The sequence below is a fragment of the Galeopterus variegatus genome, unplaced genomic scaffold (genome assembly GCF_000696425.1).
Source record: "Galeopterus variegatus unplaced genomic scaffold, G_variegatus-3.0.2 Scaffold7216, whole genome shotgun sequence".
Taxonomy (NCBI): domain Eukaryota; kingdom Metazoa; phylum Chordata; class Mammalia; order Dermoptera; family Cynocephalidae; genus Galeopterus; species Galeopterus variegatus.
The window spans coordinates 52224-68105 of NW_007733327.1; the positions used below are offsets into that span (position 1 = coordinate 52224).

At 41.2% G+C, this 15882-nt stretch overlaps 1 protein-coding gene and 1 non-coding gene across 2 annotated transcripts in view; both read left to right on the forward strand.

Annotated features, from left to right (window-relative positions):
* The window catches only part of LOC103607181 (unconventional myosin-Ib-like), a gene marked incomplete at its 3' end in the record, with an annotated part of 86668 nt that overhangs the window by 38051 nt on the left and 32735 nt on the right, over positions 1–15882 (forward strand). The gene's annotated exons all lie outside the window — the stretch shown is intronic.
* Positions 9138–9210, forward strand: TRNAI-GAU. Its single transcript has one exon. It is a non-coding gene; the product is annotated as a tRNA-Ile (tRNA).

Here is a 15882-nt window from a genome sequence, read left to right on the forward strand (position 1 = left end):
TTAAAAAATATTTACATTCCATGTAAGTACATGACTTTCACTTAGTGGTTTCTTACCAATATTTCTTTCAAAAATAGGTTTATATTGTCATTTGCAGGATTTTTAGTCTCCCAAACATCAAACTCCTCAGCTGGACTCATTTTCTCCTTCTTTCTCTGAAGTCCTGTCCCCTTTATGTTTTGAGCTACACCTTTGAGCGTGATGTCATTGGGTGGCATCTCCAGGGAAATGTGGCTCTGCTGGGTGGCCAAGTCTATACCATTTCTTTTTCTAATTGTGTAAGGAATGTCTTTGCAGTGTGACTTTTAAATTATTTGAAAATAAGGAATTTTTTTATGTGTCCCAGGGAGGCTTAGTACAACTCAGTAACTGGATTTCAGACAACTCAGTAACTGGATTTCAGACAACTCAGTAACTGGATTCATTGAGAACTGCTTCAAATTGCCAAGGTCTCATAGACAGGAATGAATAAGAGATGAGAAAGGAGGAAAATAATCGAGCTACTTAATCTCCTTCCACTTCATTGGAACAGCACCGTGACAGTAACCTTCAGGTATTTTAGTTACCCAATCCCCTGGCTTTTTTGGGGTGAATCCCTTTTGACATTGCAGCATTATGTAGTTTATCACCAACAGATGGATCTTCCTAAAATCAGATCATGTTACTCCCCTTCCCAGAAACCTTCATGGGCTCCCTATTACTATTTGGATAAGCTCCAGGTTTCCATGCCTAGTGTTTAGAGTCCTCTGCAGTCCACTTTTAGCTATCCTCTCCAGTCCCAAACCCTACTCTTTTTTATGGACCCTCTGAGTCACAGCCATTCTTGTCTTTTCCTTTCTATGTCTCCTACCCTATAACTTATCTCCACTGTTAAGATCCTGCCTGCCTCCTAGGGTCTGTCTTAAAGGCTTGATCTGATCAACTGCTTAGTTGATCCAGTGCCTCCCCATTATAACCCACAAGTGACTTGTCCTGCCTCTGAGTTATCAAAACCACTCATGTGATCTTATACTGCACCTCCTCTTACTATGGTGAATTATGTTTCAGTGTCAGTGTCACCCTCTTGAATGAGTCTTCATGTACATACAAATTTTCCAACCTTCTAGGCTTCTGCCCAACAATTATTCACTATTATGGAAGCTTCTGTAGGTCAGGAACTTTATCCTGCACATCTCTGTGGCTCTCTCAGTGCCTTTCTCTTGAGAACTCAATAACTATAGAAAAAAAGAGGTTTTAAATATTTTTTCATTACATTTTATATGTATTATTTCATATCTGAGAGTTCAGTAAAGTCAAACTGTTCTTGGTAGGATATTTGAGGAGTTTATTCATAGTTTCCTACAGTATAGTGAGATTTTTTCTCATTTTTATTGAAAAATAAGCTAAAATTTTTATGGTGCTCTTCCATCCTAAATATTTGTTCAGTTTTAATTTGTCCATGTTGTCCTTGTGCCTCTTGGAGGGAGCTTGTCACCAGAAGGAAAAGTATTGTGGCACCTGAAAACAACACTTCTGGTGGTCACAGTCAGGAGTGCGCTGAAGTGTGTCCTTAAATTAGGATGGAATGTGTCAGCTATATTACATTAGGCATTACAAGCACTATTTAAAGCAGGCAGTCTTTTTATTTTAGTAAATGAAAAACCCAGCTATAAATTTTAAAAACTTAGAAAAATAGCTTAAGTCTTTGAAAAATTTCCTGTTACCCTCACCTAAAAATGGGAAAGTAATTAGTGGGAGGATTTGAGATGGTGCTAATGTCATTTGTCCAGACGTGAGTCTCTGTCTCTGTGGAACCTTTGATTCCTAATTTTGTGCCAAAGTGATTTTGCAGGACTGCATGCTATTGCCTATTGAATGATGTTGCTAGAATGCTTGTGTGTTTTGAGTCCTCGTTAATCCTGTTTTCACTTCACTGCATTCAAGGTGAACCATGTAAATGTTATAAAGAACATTCTGATTATATCTCAGACGTACAAGTGCTATTGTTTGGTGTACACAGCGTAGGCTAAGGGTCCAGGGCAGAGTACTCAGACGTTATCCCTTTTATGTAATCAATATTTTTCTCTACAGCAGCATTGAAATTCTGTGAGTAAAATTGTATTTGTTTTGAGACCTCTTATGACAACTAGACCCTGAATTCTCATAGAGATTATTTGTATAACTGGGTGTGAAAGTGCTTTCTCAAGGATGTGTGTGTTTATGTCATGTCACTGAGGCTGTTGTATTATTTATCTCATTTTACTTTTGGAATGACTGATTAGTTGATCCAGTGCCTCCCCCCCCAAAAAAAAACAGTTGCAAAAAAGGGTTTTTGTACTTTGCCATCTAGCTCTCTTTCTGCTTACTGCTTAGAAAAGTTATTCATTTATTGAGCAAATATTTATTGAGAGTTCACTATGTGCCAGGCACTCTTAGGCAACAAGATACAGCAGTGAACAAAACAAATAAGTCTCCTGTCTTCATGAGGGAGACAATACTCCCACTTCAGTACTCAGAAACCAAGGTTGTTTACACCATCAGTTAGGAGGGAAAAGGGAAAGAGCAGAGGGAGGGAGGCTTTTGTGAAAGAAAAAATGAATTTTAAATGATGCTCTTAAGACACTTTTTGAGCCATGTTCTCTAAGGTAAAGTCAGTGGATGATGGGTTGTTTTCTGCAAGGCTTTGCATCTGCTTAGTTCTCTGTTCTCCACGATCAACTTGTGCAGGAGGGAATCAGAGCTCTGTCTTACTCTCCTGTTTGGGTACCTTAAATTAACATCTCGTGTAATGGTACCATTTTGAAAATAGCTAAAATTGCCCATTTATTTATTTATTTATATATGTATGTATGTATGTATGTATGTATGTATGTGTGACTGTCATGGCTTATAATAAGCTGATGGCAGGCAGCATGTTTGCTTTCAGTCTTGGAGGATATTTGTTTGATTCTGGACAACCATGGCGTAGAAAACTTCTTGACTTGGACTAGTTTCATAGCAGCGCAGTAGCTGTGTGGTGGTGCAGGTCAGCTGTTAACTTGAAAGCTTCCTGAGGCTGGGTCTGTGGCAGGAAACCTCTCTGGGTCTAGAACCTAAGCAGCTTCTATAAATGCTCCACGAACTGAGCCTACTGCCTTTGACTCTCAGACATTTATTTCCAGTACATTATGTGCTGCATAGTGATGTTTCGGTCCATGATGACCAAATATATGATGGTGGTCCCCTAAGATTATAATACTGTGCTTTTACTGTACCTTTTAAATGTGTAGATGTGGGTAGTAGGCTGTACCATCCACATTTGTGTAAACACATTCTATGATGTTTGCACAATGATGAAATCTCCTAACTATGCATTTCTCAAAATGTATCCCCGTCATTAAGTGACACATGACTGTACATTGCTTAACAGGTCAATTTTCAAAACTTTCTTTCAGAGTGTACACTCTTGGCAGAAAGAGACCTCACTTAATTTTTCTTTCAGATTGTGAAGGTTTTCAAACTAAAGTAGGCAGGTTGGTTTGATGCCAGCCTAATGTTTTTATCATGTGAGAATACACTTATTAATTGAAAAAGCGTTTCTGGTATGTCTGGGTAGTCTCAGAATCCTAATTTCTAGATCCCCTATTAGAATTTACTTTCCTTCTCACCAAATGTATATCTTAGACTTGAAAGAGTTTATTTTGAAAAAGCTGTTTGTAAAGCCAAGCACATGTTCACACAGCATACATGATGCTTTCAAAGATATACTCTTAAAGGGAAAAGTTTGGTTCGCTGCAAAATAGCCTGCTTGCTGCCAGGATGTTACTGGTTTTTGACAGGCCCTTAGCAATTCTGCATCATTCTGGAAAAGATCTATTTCATCCAGAGGAGTGGCACTGAGGCTGGGCTATCCCTGTGAAAGAGAACTATGGTTGGAACTTACCTGGGGAGCCCTATTTAGAGGGTGGGGAGGGTGCTACCCCACCCCTTGGTTGTTGAAATAAGAGGCAGTGGCATGGTTTGTTGCTGGGACTTGTGTGGCAGTAGGACAGGGCAGGTCTGGCAAAGGGAGTGGATGTGGGTTTGTTTGAGTAGGGTCTGGCAGGTACTGGTCCTGATCAGTCCAGTCTGGGGAAGTTGGCAAAGGCAGGTGTAACAGAAACAGTTCTGTGAAGCAAGTATGATGCCCATGCTTAGGAGACTGCGGAGCCCAGGGTGGGGACAGGGGTGGACAACGGGCAGAAACTCACTCAGAGGGAATAGACTCCTGTGCACCAGCCTAAGGAAGGGGGCTTGTTGCTGCCCCCATGGTCCAGAGTGTACTTTCCGCCCAGTTCCAGCCAGTCTTGAGGGGTCCCACATTCCCCAGTGGAAGTGATTGTCCATTCATTCGATAAACGCGAGTAAGCATCCACGATATTTGTGAGGCGCTGGGGATACGAAGATGAATTTGTCCTTAAGGACTCTGCCTGGTGTGGGAGACAGACCAACAAATAACTAACTACCGAAGGGAGAGCTGCCATATAAAAGTTTGGGCATGTCCTGGATTTTCTGGGCAGCCCCGATTCTTCCTGTCATGTCAACGTAATGATTAATAGTGCCACCCTGCACTCACGAGTGTGTCTGAGTGTGGGCAGTAAATGGTGTGGTCCGCCGTATCAGGTGTGCTGCCAGCCCCCCCTGATGAGCTAGGAGCTAGGTAGTGGACTCTTGAATGATGAGGTTGCTACATGGATAAGGAAGAGGATTCAAGGCCCAGGAAAGAATTTTCCAGTCAGAGAGAACTGTGTTGATTCACTCATTCACCATGTTGTTTGAGTGCCTGCTATATGCCAGGTAGTAGTGCAGGTACCGGGGATAAAATGGACAAAAATCTTGGCCCTGTTGGGCTTACATCCTAGCACCGAGAGACAATACACAAGAGACATAAATAGAATAAATGGTATTTTAGGCGATGATAAGTGCTATGGAGAAACAGGGAGAAGCAGGAGGGGACTCAAGGGCTGTGGGGACATGGGGATGTGGTTCACTATTATAAACGGGGTGGCCAGGGAACGTCTCACTGAGATGGTGGTATTTCATTGTCATCCCCCAAGGGTAAGGGGATGAGCTATGGGATGTGCTGGGAGAAGAGTGTTCTAGGCAGAGGGAATAGCAGCTGCAAAGATCTCACGGGGAGGCAGAGACAGAACAACACAGCATGTCAGTGATCTAAATTCAACCTTTGGTTCCCTAAGGTTGGAACACAGGGTACGTGCGAGCTGGGGAGGGGGAGATGAGGCTGAAGAGGAAGACCAGATGGGGTCGTGGAGAGCTTGTGTGGTAAGGATTTGCATGTTTAAGCAGGCGGAAAGAGAGATAAGATCAGCTCTGGGATTTGGACTGTTCTGGGGTGCAGGTGAAGAGGAACTCAAGGAGGCTTTTTTAGTAATCTAGTGTAGAAGTGACAGGACAGAAGGCTCCTTTGGGAATGGGGGACATTTCAGAGGCAAAATCATGGAACCTATCACTGATGGAAAGAGGTGAGGAGCGAGGCAGCGGGAGGAGGACTAGAGGCTGGGCATGGTTCCTGGCTGGCATGGGGAGTGCCGGGTCAGAATGGCAAGCACTCCCTGGAAAGCTGAAATAGCTGGAGGCAGCCTTGTACTCAGCTGGGTACTTAGAAGAGCCTTGCTCCAGGTACTCTTTTGGCATGGACTTGTACTAGGGGGGCTTCTTCCTCAGGACTTCTGGGTTCCCTAATTCCCAACATGGCGCAGATAAGTTTGTCTGAACCTAAGGAAGAGTGTGTGTATATAGGCTTAAATTCCTGGTATTGATTCCCTCTATTCATGCTCAGTCACTCAACATTTACAGTTTTATGAATGTGCTTCTGAAAGGTTTTAAGTAAAATTAAGATTCCTCTTTAGTGTGTCAGTTCACTAAATAGCTGTTTTATTTTAGGCAAATTATTCATGTTCAGTTGGCTATGGCTGTTACTCATTGGCTCCATGTTGCTCGGATCCACCCTGTTAGGGTGTTTAAGGCTTGGGAAGCAAACAGACCAGCTTCATGTGCTGCCTCCCACCCCGTCTTTTTTGCATTTAGGGTTATTGGTTCAACATGTGTATATTTTTAAGAATGTTCAGGTTCTGTAGTCTTGTTTCTTATTCCTTAAACCTGATCACTTAAATTTCAACATTGAAACATTCACACCTGTCATGATTCCCGTGGTCCTATATCCCCCCATGGCTTCATAGCAGATATGTTGTGTTCTCTCATATCTTTTCTGACATCAGCCAATTCGCCAACACTAATTGGGGGTCCAGCAATCCAGTTCAGTTCTGACACTAACCACACAGAGTCCGTGCAGGTCCCGCAGGTCAAAGGCTAAGTCCTATGAGACTGCCCCACTTCAGATGCTAGCCACGATGGGGTGTCCTGGCTACTCACCCGTGTGCTCAGCCAACCACAAGTTCAGGGGTTTTTGTGATCTGCCCTCAGGTTGAGAATTGACTAGAATAACTCACAGAACTCAGGAAAGCACTTTACTTCACGTTTACTGGCTTATGATAAAGGATACAGTGCAGGAACAGTCACATGGGAGAGCTACGTAGGGCAAAGGATGGCTGGGGGAGCAGAGCTTCCATGCTGTCTCCAGGCGCCCCACCTTCCCAGCACATGTGTGTTGGCCAACCTGGAAACTCTCCTTCCCCCATCTTGTTGTTCAAGTTTGTATAACCTAATCCCAGCACCCCTCCCTCCCTGGAGATGGGGAGGTGGGACTGACAGTTCCCACCCTCTGACCACAGGCTTGGTCTTTCTGGTGAAGCTATCTAGGGGCCCCACGATGGGTCACCTCATTAGCATAACCTCAGGGACAGTCAAGGGGCTTGTTATGAATAATAGAAGACACTCCTATCACTCAGGAAATTCCAGAGGTTTTAGCAGCTCTGTGCTAGGAATATGAGATGAAGACCAAATATATTTCTTTTTATACCATAGATGTGGACATGTACATGGCTTGTTCTTAAGAAGTATTAGAAAGCTTGTCCTGAAATATGTGAGCGTTAGCTTTCTGAAGCCAGCGTAACGGTGGAGTTTCTGTATGGTGCGCTAGAAACCTGAATCAGTGGGCCCACTTTTTCCAAGAAATGTCTAAGGGTAGCTCAGCAGTTCAGTTCAATCAGCATTTGAGTGTTATGGAGACTCAACTGTCCAGCTCCCATCTCCAGCCCCTCCACCTGTGCCCGGGATCCCATCCAGTCCCTTTTGAGTCTTTAAGGACTTTTCTCTGTTATTATCTCCCTTCTCTATTATACTCCAGCTTTTTTTTTTTTCTCCCTCTTCTATTCCTGCCAGTATATGTGTTATAATATTCCTCTTGCTTCTACATCTCCTAGCTATCACACCATTCATTTGTTTCCCTTTATTATAAAACTCTGAAAATTTGGGGTATGCTTGTTGTCTCCAGTTTATCTCCTTTTCTTTAGTAAACTCACTCTAATGGGAATTTCATCCCCCCAGTCCACTAAAGCTGTTTTTTTCAAGATCATCTGTGACCTCCATGTTATCAAGTCCAGTGGTCCGTTTCAAATCCTCCCCTTCCTTTAATTATCAGTAACATTTGACAATGTGAACAACTGCTTCCAGGAACCTTTTGTAAAATTTGGCTTTGTGGCCCGCACGCTTTCCTGTATCCCCAGCCCGCTGGCGACTCCCTCTCCAGCCTCCCCTAGCAGCACCTCTTCCTCTACGTGCATAAATGTTGGTGCCTCCACGGGCTCTGCTCTGAGGCCTTTTCTCTTCTGCTCTGTAGGCATCACTTAGATGGACCAGGTGGGCTTTAAATCCCCTCTTTGTGCTGATGCCTCCCAGATTCAGATCTCCAGCTGGACCTCTCCCCTGAACATTTAGCTGTCAGCCTCTCCTCGGCTGTCTGAGATCTCAAGCACTTGCAGGCTTCAAGCCAGACCTAGGATGGCCCCGCTCCCTCGCCTCTTTCTCACCATGCTTGGTTACTCATGGCACAAACCTTTTCTTCCTTTCCTCCCACCCACACTCAACCTGTCTTCTGGTCTCATTGGCCCTGCCTTTATGTCCCGTTCTGACCTCCACTGCCACTGTGACGTCTAGGCCACCACCACCTTCTGCTTGGACTATTGGGAGAGCCTCCTAAGTGGCCTCCCTGCTTTGCCTCTCCTGTTGTCTCCTTCTCCCACCCCTTACCCCCTAACCATCTTCTTTCTGTGGCTGCTGGCTAGAACGATCTTTTAAAGGTGCCTGTCAGATTGTTTTTCTTTGCCTCTCAAAAACCTGTAGCGGCTCCCGTGTGGCATACTTGGAAAGACAAAGAATAAGTTGGAAGCACAGAAAAGTCAGTGGGTTCAGAAATCTGAAGGTGCTACCTATGTTGAGTCTTGAAGAAGTAATTCTTGAAATAGGTGGCTGTTGTCATGTAATAACTAGGTATACAGAAGATAAAGCAGAAGACCAGTTTGGGTTATGGCATAGTGAACCAGGATGTTAGGAAAGAGAAAAGGCATTTGAGTTGAAATGATAGCGTTATGTAGAACTATTTTTTAATTTTAATAAAACATTCAAATACTAGTCTGCTTGAATCATTGGGAAGACTGAAGGATTATGAGGGTTACTCCAAAGTAATAGGAGGAGAGTTTGGGATGAGGACATTACTTAAAATTGCAAGCTTATGTGTCTGGAAAAATTGCCATCTTGCATTTCAGTCACCAACTGGAAAATCTTTTCTGACTTGTTAAATATGCCTAAATGTATATGTATATATATATGCAATTTTTTAATGAATGAATGGTGAATAGCTGAATGCTGAAATGACTTATAAGTGTAAACAGATGTTCATTCATTTTTGTTTTAATAAACAACAAAACCTCTAGTTGCTATTGGTGATGAATCATGTTATTCAGATGGGGGAACATTTGACATGAAGCATACTGATTATGACCTTTATTGGCTTCTACGGAGGACTCACACGCCTTTGCATATGAAGCCCTCACCTTTGGATATTAACATTCTTTGTTTGGATGCATAGGTGGTCACCTTGTGCTCTGAAAAGAATATCCTCAATTACAGTGGGACCATCCTAAGCGTTATAGATGGCTTTGCCTAATTTTACACAAATTTAGCAATAGAGGAGTAGTTATAATATATGCATTTTTAGGGTTGGCCGGTTAGCTCAGTTGGTTAGAGTGTCGTGTTGATAACACCAAGGTCCAGGTTTGATCCCTGTACTGGCCAGCCACCAAAAGAAAAAGAATATGTGCATTTTCTATTAATCTTTTTCTTTTAGTCCACCTCAACAGTAAAAAATCAGAAATCACCTGAAGAGAGAGAAGATTTGGATGGTTTGCCCCATGGACCTCTACTTTTGAGGGAAATACACAGGCATAATCTTAGGTTACCTAATGAAGACTTTAGGTTACCTACTTAAGAACAGAGGTCTCTTTAGTCCTCTTTATTTTCATGAAGCATGGGTCGCTAAGGGCTCTTGAATGTTTCTTTAGGAATTGCTAGTTTTTAAGCCGTCGCTTCGATTGCTTTCAAAAGACATGTCCTCACATTCATACACCCTCCCTCAAATTCGGCCACATAGTGTTGCTCCTTTTATCTATATTGATAATTGCCTTGACCATTACTAATAACAGAGGCTTATACACATGTAAATAGCATTAGGGATAAAAACAGGGACATTCAAAATGGCAGAATCTCATCTGAGGTTAGAGAAATGTACTTAAAAAAGTGTTGCTGAAGTATAAAGATGTTCAAGACATAAATTATAACTGTTTAATATTACGTGATATGAGCCAGCCATTGCTGTCTGGTTACTCATTATCTGGAACGTGGGTATAAGGAAGGAGGAAACGTGGAAACATGTATGGGTGTTTGCTGGGCATTGTTCCTAAAACAAATAGAAATGGTGTACAACACTTGGAACATTTGCTTCCTTTTCATAACCTAACTTCCACTATAACAGTATGATTGCAAATGCTATAATTTGTCTTGCAGTCATAGTTTAGGTAGCATAAATGGATTTTCAAACCTGAAAATCTTTGTCATTTTCTATTTTTAGAGACTTTAACTTTTCCTTGATGTTTGCATATATATGGCATTGATCTTGAATAGAACTTTTTAAAATTAAAATCAGTCTTAGGTAAAGATTTTGGCTGTGAAAATAGAGAAGTTGAGTTTGATAAATTTGTAGCTAGTGATCAGCTGTAAATTCTTCACTTGGCCTCTTTTTGCCTACTGTTTTTTTCATCCCACTGTTCCTGAAATTTCACTGTTCCTTTCATTTTTTCTCCTTTCCAGGCACCCTCATCTAATATTCTTTTACACTCACTTCTCTCTTCTCCATAAACTCAAATCCTGCTCATCTTTCAAGATGTATCTGGGGCACCACCTCCATTTTGAAGCCTCTTTTCTAAGGGTACTTGGTGGTACCAATACATATTGTTCATATCATGTATTATGTCACAGTTATATAGCGTTTCATTGTATACTGTCTTATATATCTCATTAATTACTTCCTATTTAAGTGCAGGGTTGAGTATCCCTTATCTGAAACAGGGCCAGAAGTGTTTTGGATTTTTATTTTTTTTGGATTTTGGAAATCTTGCGTTGCACTTACCGGTTCAATATCCCAAATCTGAAATTTGAAATGCTCTAATAGCATTTCCTTTGAGTGTCACATTGGTGCTCAAAAAGTTTTGGATTTTGGAGCATTTCGGATTTTGGATTTTCACATTTGGGATGCTCAACTATATTGGACTTCTACATGAGTAAGAATCTTTTGAGCAGGGACTATGCATTACACTTAATTTAAATTTACACTTAAGATCAGTGGTCTTAAAATCCACTCAGTATGTTTGCTTATCTGTAGTTGACTTCAAGTAATACTATCCTAATGTACTGTGTACATTATAAAACATACACAAGAACTGTAATTTTTAAAAATGATGAATAAAGAAATATAAATAGAAGGTCTAATATGTCATATCCATACTCCAGTGGCTCATCTTGGGCATGCTGTGGGATGTCTGCACCTCACTTTGGAGGCCTAGTGTTAGGTACATCGTAGACACTCAGGAAATATCTCTTTTTAGCCTTCAGGTATTCTGTGCTGTTTGCTAGCAAAATTTCCATCTATTGTAGATGAAACTCGAGGTTATACTCTAAGTGTGTTTGAGAATCTACTAAGGAGAATAAGGGATTATGAGTCAAAAAAGGGTAGGTTATGCTTGGGTAATAGGCCTTCATAGCCCAAGGTAGAATATAACAAAGGCTTGTGTTGCACTGATGGCACAGTCTGGTGGGGGCCAGTGCACAGTCACATGAGCCAACCTAACTGCAAAGAAAGCTGGGAAGTGAAGTCTTCCCTTGTGCCCAGGAAGGGGAAAATGGAATGGGATTTAGTAAATATGTCACATTGTCCCCTATCTACTAGGATCACTGCAGTAACATTGTTACTGTTTGATAATTCAACTCATGGGTAACCATGTAAAGCAAACTTCTGCATGCATTTAAATGTGAGTTTAGTAGTATAATTTAGAAAGAAAGCTCTCTTACAGTATTTAAAATTTTTTTTCTTACAATAACTATAATCTGCATTTTCACATTTTCATTTAAGTATTCGAATGCATTTCTATAAAAGTAAGACTGTTCACCCAGTTTTCATGTTTTTATTGTTATTCCTTATCTTTTACGCTACTGTTGCATGGTGATACCAGTAACTTTTTAATTTATTATGAACAAAGGCTTTTAGTAGTGTCACATTTAGTTGTTATTGTTTATAGTAGTTAATATTATGTGATTATCTGAAGATGTGGCTAAATGCTTTGATAGTTTATTGCAGGAGATCTGTCTTTGGTCCAATTCCCATATTATTGATTTTCTTGGAGCCAGTATGTCTTTTGGGGATTTTTAGAAGATGCTGATCTCTTCTGTATTCATTCACATATCCATCTACTTGGAATTTTGACAAAATGGTTCTAACCAGCTTTGAAACTTAAGCCAAGTGCAATGTTAATTTTTTGATGAAGGGAGACCCTTGAACTTGAGAATTTTCATCTTCACATCCTCCCCTAACCCTCTGATGCTGGACACGGTTCCTGGCAGATAGTAGGCACTTGAAAAATATCGTCTGTAGAACCCAAAAAGAACATTAGGGTTAGAGTGATAATTTGCTCAAGAGGGACCTAGAGAAGTGACAACATATTTCTTGGAGGAGAGAGGGCATGTCAGTTGGGGACTGTAGGAAGGGTAGGAGTGGGATATTCTCATTGCCTTTGCCTCCTGGTTCAAAACTTGCAGGGTCCTAGAATGTTACTAGTGCAAATGTAAGCACAGTTATAAAAGTAGATTTTAGATGACTATTTGCCTTTGTCTTCAAATAGAATTTATATAGACTAACATCAGGGAGAATCGCTGAATCCTAAACAATAACCTAAATGAATTTTAGCTTGAGAGTATAAAATAGAGTCCCACTTCTCTTTAGCTTTCTTCTTTGAGTGTTTTAAATCCATAGACCTCTTTCCTTGTAAGCATATGAATGTGTGCTTACATATACTTACTTTTTTTTTTTTTTTTTTTTTGTCTTTTTGTCTTTTTGTCTTTTTTCCGTGTCCGGCAACGGATCGCAACCCTCAGTGTTGCTCCCGTACCGGACCGGGGACCGGCAACGGGATCACAGCCCTCGGTGTTGCTCCCTCGCCTCGCTCAGCCAGTGAGCGGGAACCGGTCTGTATGTGGGATCCGAACCCTCGGGCGGGAGCGCTGCCGCGCTTCCCAAGCGGCGCACTATCCATTGCGCCACCGGGCCGGCCCTACATATACTTACTTTTGATTAGCTCTTTATTTGGTTATTAATAAATAGCTGGTAAGAATATCTAGACTTTGAAAATACCGTATAGTAATTCTATCAATTTTTTGCACAAATAGGAGAAAAGAAAATGTTAGGACTTATTTCACTAATTAGTGTGCCAGGCACTTGGATGAGTCATAATTCCTGCTATCAAGGGAGAGAAAACTGTAAACAAAAAAGCCTCCCAAACTTAAAACACCACATGCCAAAGCTATTATAGATGCATGCATGGGATTCTATAGGTGTACAGGCAAGGGACTCCTAGAGCAAGCTGAGAGGCAGGGAGTTCCATGGAGATGTGCCAGGAAGGACAGCCGGGCCAGCTCTGGAGCAGGACCTTGTTTGCTTTGTAATCTGTAGCACACTATTGAGAAGTTAAGCTCTTTAAGACTGGGTTCTGTATGAGGGTAGCTTGCCTAGTTTTTACCTCTCTGGGTAACCAGAAGTCAGTCTAGATATACATAATGAGGGAAATTTCAGTATTGAAGATATAAGCTTGTAATGAGCTTATATTTTGTAACAAAAATATATATAGGTACTATGCAAAGCTCCCAGGGACCTGATGTCTGTCTCCAGAATGCCTTGAGGGGATATAGTCTGTTCTCATCCAGGGTCTTTGCGAAGATGGTTGCTAGCTTTCATGACTTTATTTAGTTCTTAGTGTTGGTTTAAGTGGTTAAGTAGGTTCTCAAAGTTTGGTGTTAAGTCCAGAGTCTTTTATCAGATGACTTTTTCCCCCTGCAGACATGTGGTAATAATTACTAACTGCCTGCTTTCAGATCCAAGTGTTTCTTTTTTTCGGATACTCTCGTATATGAGTATGCATAATCTGTGTATGTGATATTTTGCTGCAATCATTTTCTTGTGGTCACTATGCAGAAATATTGACATGACTTAAAACACTTGGAAGCAGACATTTGAGTGCTCTGTTTTTGGGTTCATCTTGGAGCTGTTCTTTCTGTGTGATGGAGCCTCGCAAGAGTTGTTTGAAATGTTTCATCAGGGCACTTTCTGTGTGCCAACATTCAGTCTTCCTCTAGCAGTAGTATAGCTTAAAGCATTGTTGTTTAATCATCCCTGGCCTAAAGTCCGGAGCCAGGCTCTGCCAGAGGGTGGTGGAAAGCCAGGGAAACTTCTGAAGGATGTAGTGACCTGTGTGCATTTTAGGATAACCCCAGCAGGGAGGAAGATGGCAGCAGGGAAGTTAGCCTGCAGGCAGAGTGATACATGGTGTTTTTGTTTACCCATCTTATGTGACCACTTTGAAGCTATTTTTGGTATGCAGACATTTTAACATTATTAAAAACAAACAAACAAACAAACAAACAAACCATAAAAACAGTAACTGGATAGTGCGTGGAACAGCTCTGGCATCTTGAGCATTCCTTACCTTATTGTTGAAGCCCCTTCCTTAGGGTGGGGACCAGGACTGTGGGGTAAGGGAGGGAGTGGGAGTAAGAACCATCTGGAAGACACACCCACGTAAGGAGAAGTTCTGTGTTGACCACACTTGGTCCTCTCAGAGGAAGCTGTCAGTCCTTCTAAGCCTGGAGCCTTGCTTGTTGTCTGAGGGGTCTGAATCCCAGTCCTCTCATTCTTCCTCTAGTTGCTAATTTTCTTTTTAAAATTAAGACATGGATTTGGCTATGTCGTAGTGGAACTTAATTGTTTTCTATTTGGAAATCTAGAGGAAGGGTTTCTACATTTTGTCTGTGTCCAAAGTTTGCAAACCTTATTTGAATAGGTGCGCACTAAACCTTGGGTGTGGGAGTGAGAGGAGCTCCTGGGCCATGTTAGGATGGCTCCAGTCCAGTCCAGACCTCCTAAAAAATCCTCAGACATGCAGCTAACACTTCTCTCTGGCCACTAAGCAGAATAAGTACATTACACTTAAGATGAGAGTACTCCTTAGAGTCAATAGTTTTGGGGGGACAGATCTGATACAGCCTTGCTTTGAGTTGTAAGGAATTTATTACAGAGATGCCTAAAAGCAAGAAGTTAAATCTGGCTACAAAGGTGACAAGACTAGGAATGGAGAGAGACTCATGGTAATGAAATTGACCTTATCTTTTGATAGTGTTGTATCAAGGTAGCTTGTGAAAATGTCTTACTTAGATATAGAAAACCCAATGAAGAGGTTATTGAAGGCCAGAAATGAGGAACTCATCTAAGACAATGACAAAAACTGGTGATGGAAAGGAAGGGATGAAAGGTCTTGGGTGCTAAGAAGAAAAGCAAAATTTTAATTAAAAAAAATTTTTTTTTTCTGGCTCTGGTATTCCTCTTATGCTTTAGTGAAAGGTTTCTTTTTTGCTGTTGTTGTTTTCAATATGCCACATACACCAAATGACTTGTCAATACATAGCTAAATTATCTAGTGAGATAATACATGATTTCTCTAAATCGAACAGGGGGTTGGGATGATATCCTTTGTATTCCTCTGCCTGACCATGTCCTGATAACATATAATGTTTATTAAATTAATGAGTACTGAATTCTCTTAAAATTATTTCCAGGAACATTCTTCTTTGTACAGTATCATGATATGCATTTATCTGTTAACCGGGAAGACTCAGTATTATTCTTATCGTTTTTATTATTTTGCTAATTTACTTTTCTTTCTCCACAATAATAATGCATACCCAGATATTCCGTCGTATGTACACAGTGCTCTATGTGTATGTGTGCATGTATCTATTTATATTCTGGCATCTCATTAATATTGGTTGATTTAGTTGAATTTTGCAGCCACTCTATGAAATGGCTGCGGATCTAGTTCTCCTAAGCGTGACTAGTTAGTGACCTTGATTCTATAAGGTAAACCTGTGAATTTAGCCCCAGCAGGCCTCCCAGTCCTTTATTGAGTGCCTGCTGCATTTCAGACACTGTACAGGGCACTTTTATAAACATCCTCTCCATGAGGCCGGAAGCACAAACCAGAGCTTGAAGAATTTTCACTACTGTTCACTCCCTCTCCTTTGTCCTTTTTTTTTTTTTTTTTTTTCTTTTTCCGTGTCCGGCAACGGATCGCAACCCTCAGTGTTGCCCCC